At 34.4% G+C, this 12,031-nt stretch overlaps 1 long non-coding RNA gene across 6 annotated transcripts in view; it reads left to right on the top strand.

The window, feature by feature from the left end:
• The window catches only part of LOC118193142 (uncharacterized), a 203,882-nt gene that overhangs the window by 138,465 nt on the left and 53,386 nt on the right, over positions 1 to 12,031 (top strand). The gene's annotated exons all lie outside the window — the stretch shown is intronic.

Genomic DNA, 12,031 nt, shown 5'->3' with positions numbered 1-12,031 from the left:
AAATCATTTAGCGCGTAGTTTAATGGGAACAACAAGAGATTAAATAATTCTCGTTACAAAAATTCATCTACAATTTTATGTCACAAATAACAAAAGAGATGGGCACCCTTGATAAATTTATAAAGGTAATCGCTTATAATTTTGACAATGCAATTCGATTACTTCGTTATTTGGAGGCCAACGTTTTTATTATTCGCGATATAAAATTTTAGATAAATTTTGTGAAGAGAATTATTTAATTTCTTGTTTTAATTAAACAATATAATAAACTACTTTTTCATTTCAGTTCATTAATTATTTTATGAGTTTTAAATGAAGCTTAATTTATAAAAAAAATATTTTTATTTTCACCTTTTTTGTCTGAATTACACATTGCCAAACAAATTATTCAACTAAACATCGTTTTTCCACAATGAATAACCCTTCTTTAACTTCCAACAATCATCTTATTATTTCCAACCTCGTGACAAAATATATTATTTATAACTTTCCACTTAATTTATATTACCTAAGATTTAAAAAAAATTATGTAGTTGATCTTAGACTACCTTGGACGATGTACTCTCTTCTCTTACATTCATGCTCATATTTATTATTACATGTTCCCCCCCCAGTCAGATTTGTACTATCTAATTCCCGAGTTTTAAGTCGTTCTGTGACTTTTCTCTGCTAACAGCAACGTAGGCCTGGATGTTCTGCGAATACTCTTTTTTTAAAAGATAAGTTACCACGTTTAATATGAATTCTGTCGGGTGAGTTATGTATACCAGTCCGATGGCTGACGCATAAGTGAACGATTTAAAAAATAAATTCTATAAAATAACCCAATTAATTTTTTTTATGATTTTGTTTTAAAAGAGGGTAAAGAGTTTGTTTTATAACCTGTGAAACTTTCAAACTTTTATAAGAGGTACATTTTTGGATGTTGTAATTTTAAATTCCGAAAAAGAGTACAATATTACCTTTCACAATAAAATTAAGAAAATCAGAGCTTAAATCACTGAGAACAACGTATATAAACTTATAAGCCCTTGGAAATAAAAAAATTACACGACAAGTTTAATTCGAAATAATTTTAAACGCTAATTGTACGTATCCAAATGATCAGAAGGTTGTTGATGCTTGTTCCTTGATCTATTGCACCAAGATATTTTACTGTACATTTATTTACAATTTATTTACAAGTCGTATGCAACCTGGCATGTTTACAAGCGTTATGCCTCCTGGCATGTACATGATAGACATATTCTGCCACCTGGCATGTGAATTGATACATCATATTAGTTTTCTGCCACCTGACAGATACGATGCAATTACCTCAATTAGCGGTAATACGCCCGACATTTTGGCGTGTCCGCTTCCCTTACGTTCTGTAACGCAACTAACTTTTTGTGCGGTGCGCCCTCTGGGCACAAATCACCGCAATCACCGAGGAGGCCAAAACATCCTCCCCCCCCCCCCGATGAATTACATTCATCTTAATACAATCTTCAATATATGCAAACAAGTAAATGAAAAAATATAGAAAATGAAAACATACAAAAACCTTCAAAAATTATAAAATTACATATCACACTTACCATTCTTCTAGCAAAACATCTTATATCTTACTATATTGAAACGTTAACTATGAGGGTTAAACTAGAACAAACAAATAAAATTATTAGTACAATAAGAAATGAAAATAATAATAAAACATATTCAATATAAACCAAACACTTAAGTTAATGTTCTTCAACTGGTAAAAGACACAGTTTGGTAATAGGACGTTTAATGTCCCCGTGCACAGTTTTTAGTCTAACCACTCGGACATTATTGTCTCTTCCAGGAAACACTTCTATTACTCGCCCGAGTTTCCAACGTAATGAAGGCATATTATCTTCTTTAATGAGAACCAAGTCATTTAGGCGAATATTTCTGCTAGGCTGTCTCCATTTGCTACGCTGCTGTAGTTGGCACAGGTACTCTTTAGACCACCGCTTCCAAAACCCTTGGAACATCTGCTGTGTTAGTTGCCGTCTTTGCAATGGAGACACTCGTACTTCGGTTAAATCTTGTTCCGGAACAGCTGTTAAAGAAGTCCCTATAATAAAGTGTCCAGGAGTCAAAGCTGTCAAATCATTGGGATCACCGGAGACCGGTGTTATTGGCCTCGAATTTAAGCATGCTTCAATTTGTGCAATTAGAGTTAGAAACTCTTCATAAGTCAAAATTTGAGTTCCAACACATTTCTTTAGATGCAGCTTCATAGATTTAACAGCTGCCTCCCATATACCGCCATGATGTGGAGAAGCTGGCGGGTTGAATATCCACCTTATGTTTTCATTTGCTAACCACCTTTGAAATTCTGAAGCCTTCCGTAACTCATAGGCGGTAAGCATACCAGATTGCTTTTCACGAGCGGATTTACAGTTGTTCATGAAGCGCAGAACATAAGCCATTATTCCCAGTACTTTGGTTAAATTTCCGTACAGTTCAAGATTTAGTAACGGTTCTGTAGACTCGACAAGTGTTTTCAAAGTAACACATTTTCGTTCTTCACTAACGTTTTGCAAGTCAGCTTCGGTATTCATTTCGTTTATGTGATGTCGAATATCTACTTCTGAAAGCCAGGGTGGCCCAGAAAACCAATCACTATCATTAATTAGAACTTCAGCATCCATGCCCCTCGTAAGTTTATCAGCAGGGTTTGTCTTCCCACTGCAAAAGTACCAGTTGTTTAAAATTGTTTTCTCTTTGATTTCTACCACACGATTTCTAACAAATTGTTTCCACTCGTTGGCAGATCCCTTGATCCAGTGAATGCAAATTTGGGAATAAGTCCAGTAAAATATATTTCCCTTATCCAACTGCGGAAATATCGATTGCAAATACGAACCTAATCTTGCAGAAATTAATGTTCCCAAAAGTTCAAGCCTAGGGAGTGTTACCCTTTTTAATGGAGCCAAACGGGATTTCGACACTATGAAACTTGTTTTACATTTATTTTTCTTCTTAAATCTAAAATATGCTACGGCAACATAACACTTGGGACTGGCATCAGAAAATATGTGAACTTCTATTAACTTCCAACACATATCACTGAAATACTGCCTGGGAATTTCGAAAAACTTTATTTTTTCAACTTTTTTTAACCATTCCTGAAATATGAATTCTGTATCAAGGGGAACACTTTCGTCCCATTGAATACCCTTTTCCCACATAGTTTGCATTAAGAGTTTAATTCGAACAGTAAATGGATTCATAATTCCTAAGGGATCAAAGAGCATACCACATGCTGCTAAAATGATGCGTTTAGTTACTTTGAGATTTTGTAACTTCTCAAACTGAGATATATCTATTTTCAAATTATCATTGACATTGTCCCAGATAAGACCTAAAACTTTCAACGGTACCAAAGAGTCTTCAGATGTTTCACGAGAGTCAATTCCATTAAGTTTCCATAGTTCATTCAGCTCAGGTGAGTTTGAAACCCATCTACGTAAATTCATACTGGCCTCGCTAAGAATGAAAATCATGTCCTTGCTTAAATGTAAGGCCTTTGCTACATTGACTGTCCCAGAAATTAAATCATCTACGTAAAGCTCTTTTAACATACTGCATGCCTCTTCGTAGGCATCTTCATACTTTTTTAAATGCAGTCTTACTGTAGCTGTTAATAAATAAGGTGAGCACTTGACCCCGAAAGGAACTCGATTGTGTTGAAGAACTTGTAAGTTGGAATTACTGTGATCGAGATTTGACCCTTCTTCATTTATCCACAAAAACTTTAAAAAATCCCTATCTTCTTTAGCTAAGCCTACCTCTAAAAATGCACGCTGAATGTCGGCACAAAACGCAATTGAATGTACCCTGAATTTAATGATAATCTTTAGCAAATCAGGATTTAAATTAGGTCCGCTTTCCAAACAATCATTAATTGATAAATTTCCCTTACTTTTAAAAGAAGCGTCAAAAACTATTCGAACCTTTGTAGAATCCTTCTGCTCGCGCACTACCGCGTGATGAGGCATGTAATACCCCGTTTTCAAACTACTATTTAAATACGTATCTACCCGTTCCACTATACCATCTCTCAAGTGTTCATTAATTATCTCATTATATTTTAAATATAGCTCGCTATTTTTCTGAAACTTATTATTTAAAAATTGTAAACGCTGTTTCGCGATTTCATAATTGTTATTTAAACCTTCAACACCCTCTTTCCACAATAATCGAGTTTCATACCTTTTATTCTTGTAAGTTGTATTTCGTTCAAATGACTCTAAAATTTCTTTATCTGACAGAGATATTTCTTTATCCGAACTTATCCCAATTGCTTCTAATTCCCATAATTCTTTAACTCTTTCATAATCTAAGTCCTCATTTACAACGGTTATATGATTAATTCTTGCGTCCTTACACTTTGATCCTTCGTCCTTGCCTTGAATCACAAAACCGAAAGTGCTTTCTGTTGCGACTAATTTTTTACAAATCTTCACGTTTCGTTCTCCTAAAATTTCCCAAATATAATCCGAACCTATTAATACTTGAATTTCGTCATTTGTACCAGCATCTGCTAATTCTATTCCCTTCTCAAACGCCATCTTTCGTATCCACCGAGAAGGAACTTTTACTTGCCCTAGTGTTATAGAATCAATGACTATTGCGTTAATTTTTATCTTTTTATTGGGATGGTTTACATTTTGCAGTACGATTTCTACGATGTCATACAAGCGCTCTTTTGCATCTTTGCATCCAAATGTGAAAATGATAAGCGCTTCTTTATTAATAATTTTCAACCCCAGTGAATCAACCACTTCTCGTAAGATGAATGACTTTGTTGACCCTGAATCTAGCATACAACGTAATACCTTTTCGTTCCCCCCTTTACACCTAACTGTTGCCGAAAACGTCTGTAAAAGAACGGAAGTCGGTGGTTTAATTTTGTTATTATTTTCATTGCATAAGAGCGAAAGAGAAGCTTCAGGGATTGGCGTTTGTTTTGTCTGATTGGAAGTATCCGTCTCTAAATCTTTCGATGCGGCGTCACATATTAACGAATTATGTAAACCTTGGACATTGCACAGTCTGCATTTTTCATCTTTATGAGCACAGAAACGCCTTGGATGCCCTTTCGAAAAGCAAATAAAACATAAACCTCGATCCATTAATGCCTTTCGGCGAGCCTTTAAATCAAGTGCGCAATCATGATTCATATGACAAGCAGATAAACAAAATATGCAGACACTTTGATTCTCTTTCTTAGGCGGGGTAGAGAACTTTCGATTTGGATTAAAATGTGATTTTTGAAAGTATTTAGAGGGAGTTTCGCTTTGACTAGTTAATACCGAAGCACCTTGCTTATTCGTACTGTAATCATTTCTTTTAGAATGCATGTAAGATTTATTTTGATAACCTTGATGGGAACTTTTGTTTCGTATTCGTGTTTCATTTACATCAAAATTCTTAGAACGCGCTAACATCATTGATGTTTCCCTACATTCCACTTCAGTTTTCAAGAACGTTAGTAGTTCATTAACATCGAAATTTTGTTTATCACTTCTTTTCCTAGTGAATTCTAGAGTTAAATTCTCGGGTATTAACTTTAACAAAATAGGGGATAATAAATGTCCATAAGAACCACTAGTAACATTTAAAGAATTTAAATTCCTTATTTGTATTTCTATATCGTCATAAAGCTTCCTCAAAGAAGCCGTATTTCCGGAATATTTTACAGGTTCTAAACTCAACAATTTATTCATATGCGCATTAATTAGCAGGTCATCTCTGCCGAAACGGTTTTTTAGTATATCAACAGCCACCGTATAGTTTTCACTAGTAAATGTTAATCCACTAATAGCATTTAAAGCTAAATCTCCCAAAAGCGATTTTAAATAACAAAACTTGTCAACCGAACTGAGACTTTCGTTTTGGTGAATGGAATTACTAAACTGATTCCAGAATTCAAGCCAAGAACAAGGATCACCGTAACATTTTGTAATCGTTAATTTTGGCAATTTTAAAGTATTAACTTCACAAGTTTTCAACTTCGGAGATATAGTTTTCTCACTAGAATTTCTAGATTCAACTTTACACGCGTTTTTTCTTAATTTTTCCTGAATTTTACATTTAAAACTTATAATTCTTTCCTGATATTCCTGCGCGGAAATTACTTCTGTTTCCAACTCCTGTTCCGTAATTATAAGTTTTTCAATCTCAGAATCGTATTGTTTCAACAACTGCGATTTTTCAAGTAACATTTCGAGTAATTCTTTTAATTTCTCATCCGCGGTTTCACCCTCTTCTAACAATGCAGAATCTATTTTACTCATCAACTTAGTAGTTAAGTTACGCGTCACCGTACGCAACTTCTTTGCCTTATTCATAGCCTCCATTTTACCATTAAAGTCTATCAACTATAATAATCACCAAGATTTTTATTCAACAATTCTATTCAAAACTGGAAAAATGAAAAAGGGCCTACCTCGAATTTCTTCGCGTTAAATCCTGGCTTTTCAGTCATGAACTCACTAATTTTCTTCGTCCATTCTTCATCTCCACAAATCAAGTCCGGTGTCACCAGGAAAATGTACGTATCCAAATGATCAGAAGGTTGTTGATGCTTGTTCCTTGATCTATTGCACCAAGATATTTTACTGTACATTTATTTACAATTTATTTACAAGTCGTATGCCACCTGGCATGTTTACAAGCGTTATGCCTCCTGGCATGTACATGATAGACATATTCTGCCACCTGGCATGTGAATTGATACATCATATTAGTTTTCTGCCACCTGACAGATACGATGCAATTACCTCAATTAGCGGTAATACGCCCGACATTTTGGCGTGTCCGCTTCCCTTACGTTCTGTAACGCAACTAACCTTTTGTGCGGTGCGCCCTCTGGGCACAAATCACCGCAATCACCGAGGAGGCCAAAACACTAATCAATCGTTAAAAACTCTGTTTTTATTCTTTTAAAGATGTATAAAAGAGAATTTACAATAAATGAAAAATCTATCTACAAACAAAGGATAAGGGCGAGCAACAGCATTTGTAAAATGGCAGAAGACTTCTATAGTAAAGTTAATTTAAAATTAGATAGAACAGCAACCTATTTTGACATATATTTTAAAGAATACCAAGGCTGAGTGCAATTCAAGCATTATACTATACATTATATGATATACATTACTGTTAATGTGTTTACAAAATATTATTGTTATTTATAGTATTACAAGCTTGCAAATTATGGCGATTGGTTTTCCGATTTTGTCGACTGACCGAAGAGGCTGCTTTAACAACGATGTACTTAAAATTTTGAGTAATAACAGTCAACAAGCTCTTCCTCTACTCCAAAACTACTTCGCAATTACACTCGAGTATGTCGGTAGCAGAATAGTGCAAGTTGCCCTTTGAGGGTTTTCTGATGCAGTCATCATTTCATAGCCCTAATTTCCATTCAAGACCAGCATCTTTTTTTCTTTTAGCTGCGTCAAATACAGCGCTTAACATGCTTTTCCAAATCTTCTACCAGATATCGGAAGGAAAGCACAGCACCCGGACCTAATTTGGGGATTTTGAAGGTTTGTTATTTAAGAGTCTAGTTATATGCTCTAGGTCTCTGAAGAATTTAAAAAAAAAAAAAAAAAAAAAAAAAAACCCTCTTTTCATACAAAGAAAGTTTATTTATTATAATTGATTTTACTCATTTTTAAATAAAAACTCGGTATAATTTTACATTTAACCAAAGCTAAAACCTTTCGCTAAAAATTCTGCTCCTTAACAATGGCTGATGCCTTTATGCTTTAAAAAGAAATAGAAATCTGTAACTAAATCCTGATTCTGGAATAAAATAAAATATCCGCCTTCTCATACACGCATTGACACATCTAGCACAAACCCCATCGCCCAGGAGAGAGGGAAGAAAATTTATTCCCCCCTCCCTTCTCCTTGATATTTCCTCTGAAGTGGAAGAACCTTTCGTGGAGTCCAGTCCCGGAAATAGGTCCACGGACCTCTCTCCCTTCCATTGTGAGACGAAAAAGAAATAAAATTCAACATCTCCCCCACCCCCACAACCACCGTAGACGATATCTATGACGTGTCCGATCATGCAGAATGCGAACAGACTTATACATAATTCCTCTCATTGCCCTTCCGCTCTCTCGGCAATTCGATTCGTGCCCCTGTCTTATACTCCCCTATCGTGCGGCTGGGGAGCAGTGTAAAAGGGGGAAGTTTCAAGTGAGATGCTATCGCCACAGGCCATATTTAAGGCTTTGATAGGCGGGGGGTATGAAGAAGCTGGACAAGGGCTTTGATATATATACATATATCATGTTCTTTTACGATGAAATCAAGGACAGCACTGCCCAGTACTACACTAGACATATCGTGCATAAGAAGCGAAAAACTTAAAGGAATCAGCATAATTTATTTGCTAATTCCTTTCAGTTTATGAAATGATCTCTAAAACTAGTTAATGATCTCTAAAATTTGTAAAATAATGAAAAGAATATGTCCTTAAAAAAATTTGAATAAGAAAAATCACAGAATTTGACTTGCTTTGGGTAGCATAAACTAGTTTCAAACGTAAAGCATTTTATCACTGTGCCTGACGTAAGTACAGAGACTTAATTAGGTTGTTTTAAACCAACCTATTTATTAAAAGCAGAACTATGATCATAACTGCTTATCGTGTGCTAACAAATCCAAATGTAGCGATATAACTAGAGTAACAGTCAGATTCAAATTTTAAAGCGTGGACTAGTAGTCAAAGACTACACAATTATATTTAAATCTGAGCTAGCGTATAAAACTCTAACCACCATATCAAATTTAAATGTCGGCAGCAATAACACAAAGACGAATAATTTCAAACTTATCAGAGATGGCTGAATTAAAGTAACATGTCTGCGAGAGGCAGAACCAGTCTTTATCTTACAATGCAAAAAAATCACCTCAGCTTAAGCCCATCTAATTGACTCACATTTCTGGTGAAGAAACGGAAAGTACAGGTTATAGTAAAGGCTGAAATTATAAATAACTTGTTTATTTCAAATAAAAGCCTTCGTGAAAGTAGAGCCTAGGCATCCAATTTCTGCGACAGATTATTAGTCTGAAAAATATCATCTTTATCATTGCTCATCTTTTAAGGTATTTTCTCTCTTCTTTCAGCATGCCTTCGTGGTGTAACGGTAGCACAATCGGCGCGTATTCGAGAGGTCCAGGTTCGAATCCCGGTGAGGGCATTGCTCCTTTTTCATGTATTTTTGCTTCAAAATAAGATAATGACTCTACAGTGTAGAGTCGGTTTTGTGGTATACCTTGCTTCATGACCCACTTGGGAGGTAAAAAGAGTGTTCTTTATCTTGGCCCGATAGACTAGCTAATAATGATTGTCCAAAAGAAAATCTAATTTAAGAAAAAGGCGTAGGGTTTAATTTTTAGAAATGAGTGAAAATGTTTTTTTCTTACGAACTCCGAGAAATATTATTTGTAAACACAGCCAGTATTGATGCTTCATGAGAAAAATTGTAGATTAATACATTAGAGGAGGGGAATGGAAATAATTTAAATAAAAGTGCATAAAATATTTATAAATGAAAAACTGGAGAAAATGCTTTATTTATTTAAAATGATGCTTTATGAAATTTTAAATCTGATGTTAATTTTTAGCCTTTAGCATAAGCCAAATTGTTCAGATTTATTTCTTGATCCTGATTTCACAAAGCTGAGTTAACAGGTTTATTGGCATTCATTGGAAATCTTAGCTAGAATAATGCTTTCTTTGGCATTTCTAAACATCTCAATGAATTTACATTTCCTTAAACTAGATTATTTAGAATACTGAATTAAATTTAATGTATCTAATATTCCAGAAGATTCCTTAGATTAACAAACAGAAACTGAAATATCAGGAAACTTCTTATAAACTCATACAGACATTTCTAGGGATCAAAGGAAATTGATTATTGGCAAAGCACACGAGGGATATTTGCCTAAGAGGAAGGATTTCTTCATAAATGGTATTTAAGGGAACTGACATGAATTCACTTTACACAGAGGAAAACCATGAAAACTCCTATATAGTCAAACTGTTTGCCAGGATTTGAACCTGAGTCGAATTATCGCTGTGTAGGGATCTTACAGCTTGACCACTGCTGAGTGTTTGGGGATTAAGACAACACTGAAGATTAGTTATCTGAAAAACATATCAGTGAGAAATTCGTCGACATTGGGAATCCCAGATATCTGAAACAATATTTAGAAAAATTCAGATATTATCTAGAGCTTAATATCTAAACTTCCTAAATTTAAATTCCTAAATAATCTAAGAGCGAATATATTTGTAATAGTATTCTCTTAGCTGAAGTACTTTCGATACAGTTTCTGTAAACTACTTCTGCAATCACATCAAAATATTGGCAGTCTTATTATTTATAACTAAGCTTTCAAAGAAGATAATCCGAAAGACGTTTAGGATTATTTGGATAAATTTAAACTGTGAAACAAGAATTTAAAAAACTGAATCATTTACATTCCAAATTGTAATAGGCCTAAAAATAACGTGCTTTAATTTTCTTACAAAAAATAATAATAATAATAATAATAATAATAAAAATGAGGGTTTGCCCCCCCCCCATTTTGTGCTTGAACTCTGGTTATATTTATTCTGAATTTAGTACAAGAAATTATAATTGCTCCCTTTTTAATATTAAAGGCTTATTTCCCTGTGAGTGGCCTGTAAAGTATTCCATACATAATCAAAGTTTTACCTAAGCAAACAATCATTAAGTCAAAATAATATACTTCTAAGTTAATGTTAATTTTAGAATAGGAACAACTTACAGAAAAAAAAATAGAATAAAATTATTGTTTAATATAGATGTCCTCTGTGAGGACAACATCAAATTTTTAATGCCACTCATCTTGACTCTGCACTTGTGTTTTTAAACAGTAGAGTTCAGAAATTTGGGAAGGCTAGAGATCTAATGGCGTCATAGCCAATCTTCTGGACATTTGTAATAAATAAACAAATTGTTAATATAGTACAAGCTCAATATGCTTTTATCTCCAGCATTGTAATGAAAGAAAACTGTATTCCCGCCGATATCTTGTTAACATTTTAAATTATTTTAACATTTTAATAAGTAGAAGAAACTAAAAACCGATTTATTATTATTACTTTTTTTATTTTTGAATTTACCTCACAACGATGACGCAATTTTTACACCAGAAATAATGCATGATTTAAATACCATTGCTGTTTCAAAATAAACCTCAACTCGCTCAATAAAGAACAAAAAAGAATAAGAGGAAAAACCGTCCGCATGGGAATGTGTGGTTTGCCATTGACAGCCATGCCGTTCCTGTGGTTGCGCTCGGGAAATTTATTCGTTTTTATGAAAATCCCTCTTAATCCCGCATTCTCTTCCGATGCGGGAGGTTGAAGAGGGGATGGACAAATTTCTCATCCTGATAGCCCCGTGCGAAATCCCTCACTATCTCCGTTTTATTAATAGAAGGGGGGACGAAAAGTCATAACAGTCTCGGTCAGATCAGTGCATGATTTTTATGAGTGATGCTTGAAAGAAAGAATCGGATTCCCACATTTGGCGACAGTTCGCTTTTTTCTGGGACTTCATGAATGCAAATTTTTTCTTTTCCCTCCCCCACCTCCAATATTTCAGTATTTTAGTGTTATATAGATTCCCAACGTCCTAATTCTGCGCGAATCTTCAAAAAAAAAATTTTTTTTTTCTTTGTATTTGTACTTAATTTAAATTTTTGTTTTGTATTTATAATTTCCCCTTTTTAATCTACCTTTTTCTTGCATGTGTGTGTGTGTATTTAATTATGGCAAAGCACACTAGGGCTATCTGCCTAAGGGGAGGGATGCCTTCGTGGAGGACTTTCTAAGGGAAACTGGCTCGTATACACGTTACACATGGGAAAAACCATTTTTTTTTCGTGCATGAGTTTTGAATCTTTTTCGGACCATGCACCCCATTTCACTATTTCTAAACGATAATTAGCCTCC

This window comes from Stegodyphus dumicola, chromosome 2, assembly GCF_044657685.1.
Source record: "Stegodyphus dumicola isolate Sdum_Otavi_A_Nest chromosome 2, ASM4465768v1".
In the NCBI taxonomy this organism is placed as follows: domain Eukaryota; kingdom Metazoa; phylum Arthropoda; class Arachnida; order Araneae; family Eresidae; genus Stegodyphus; species Stegodyphus dumicola.
This window is presented reverse-complemented; position numbering and strand designations above follow the sequence as displayed.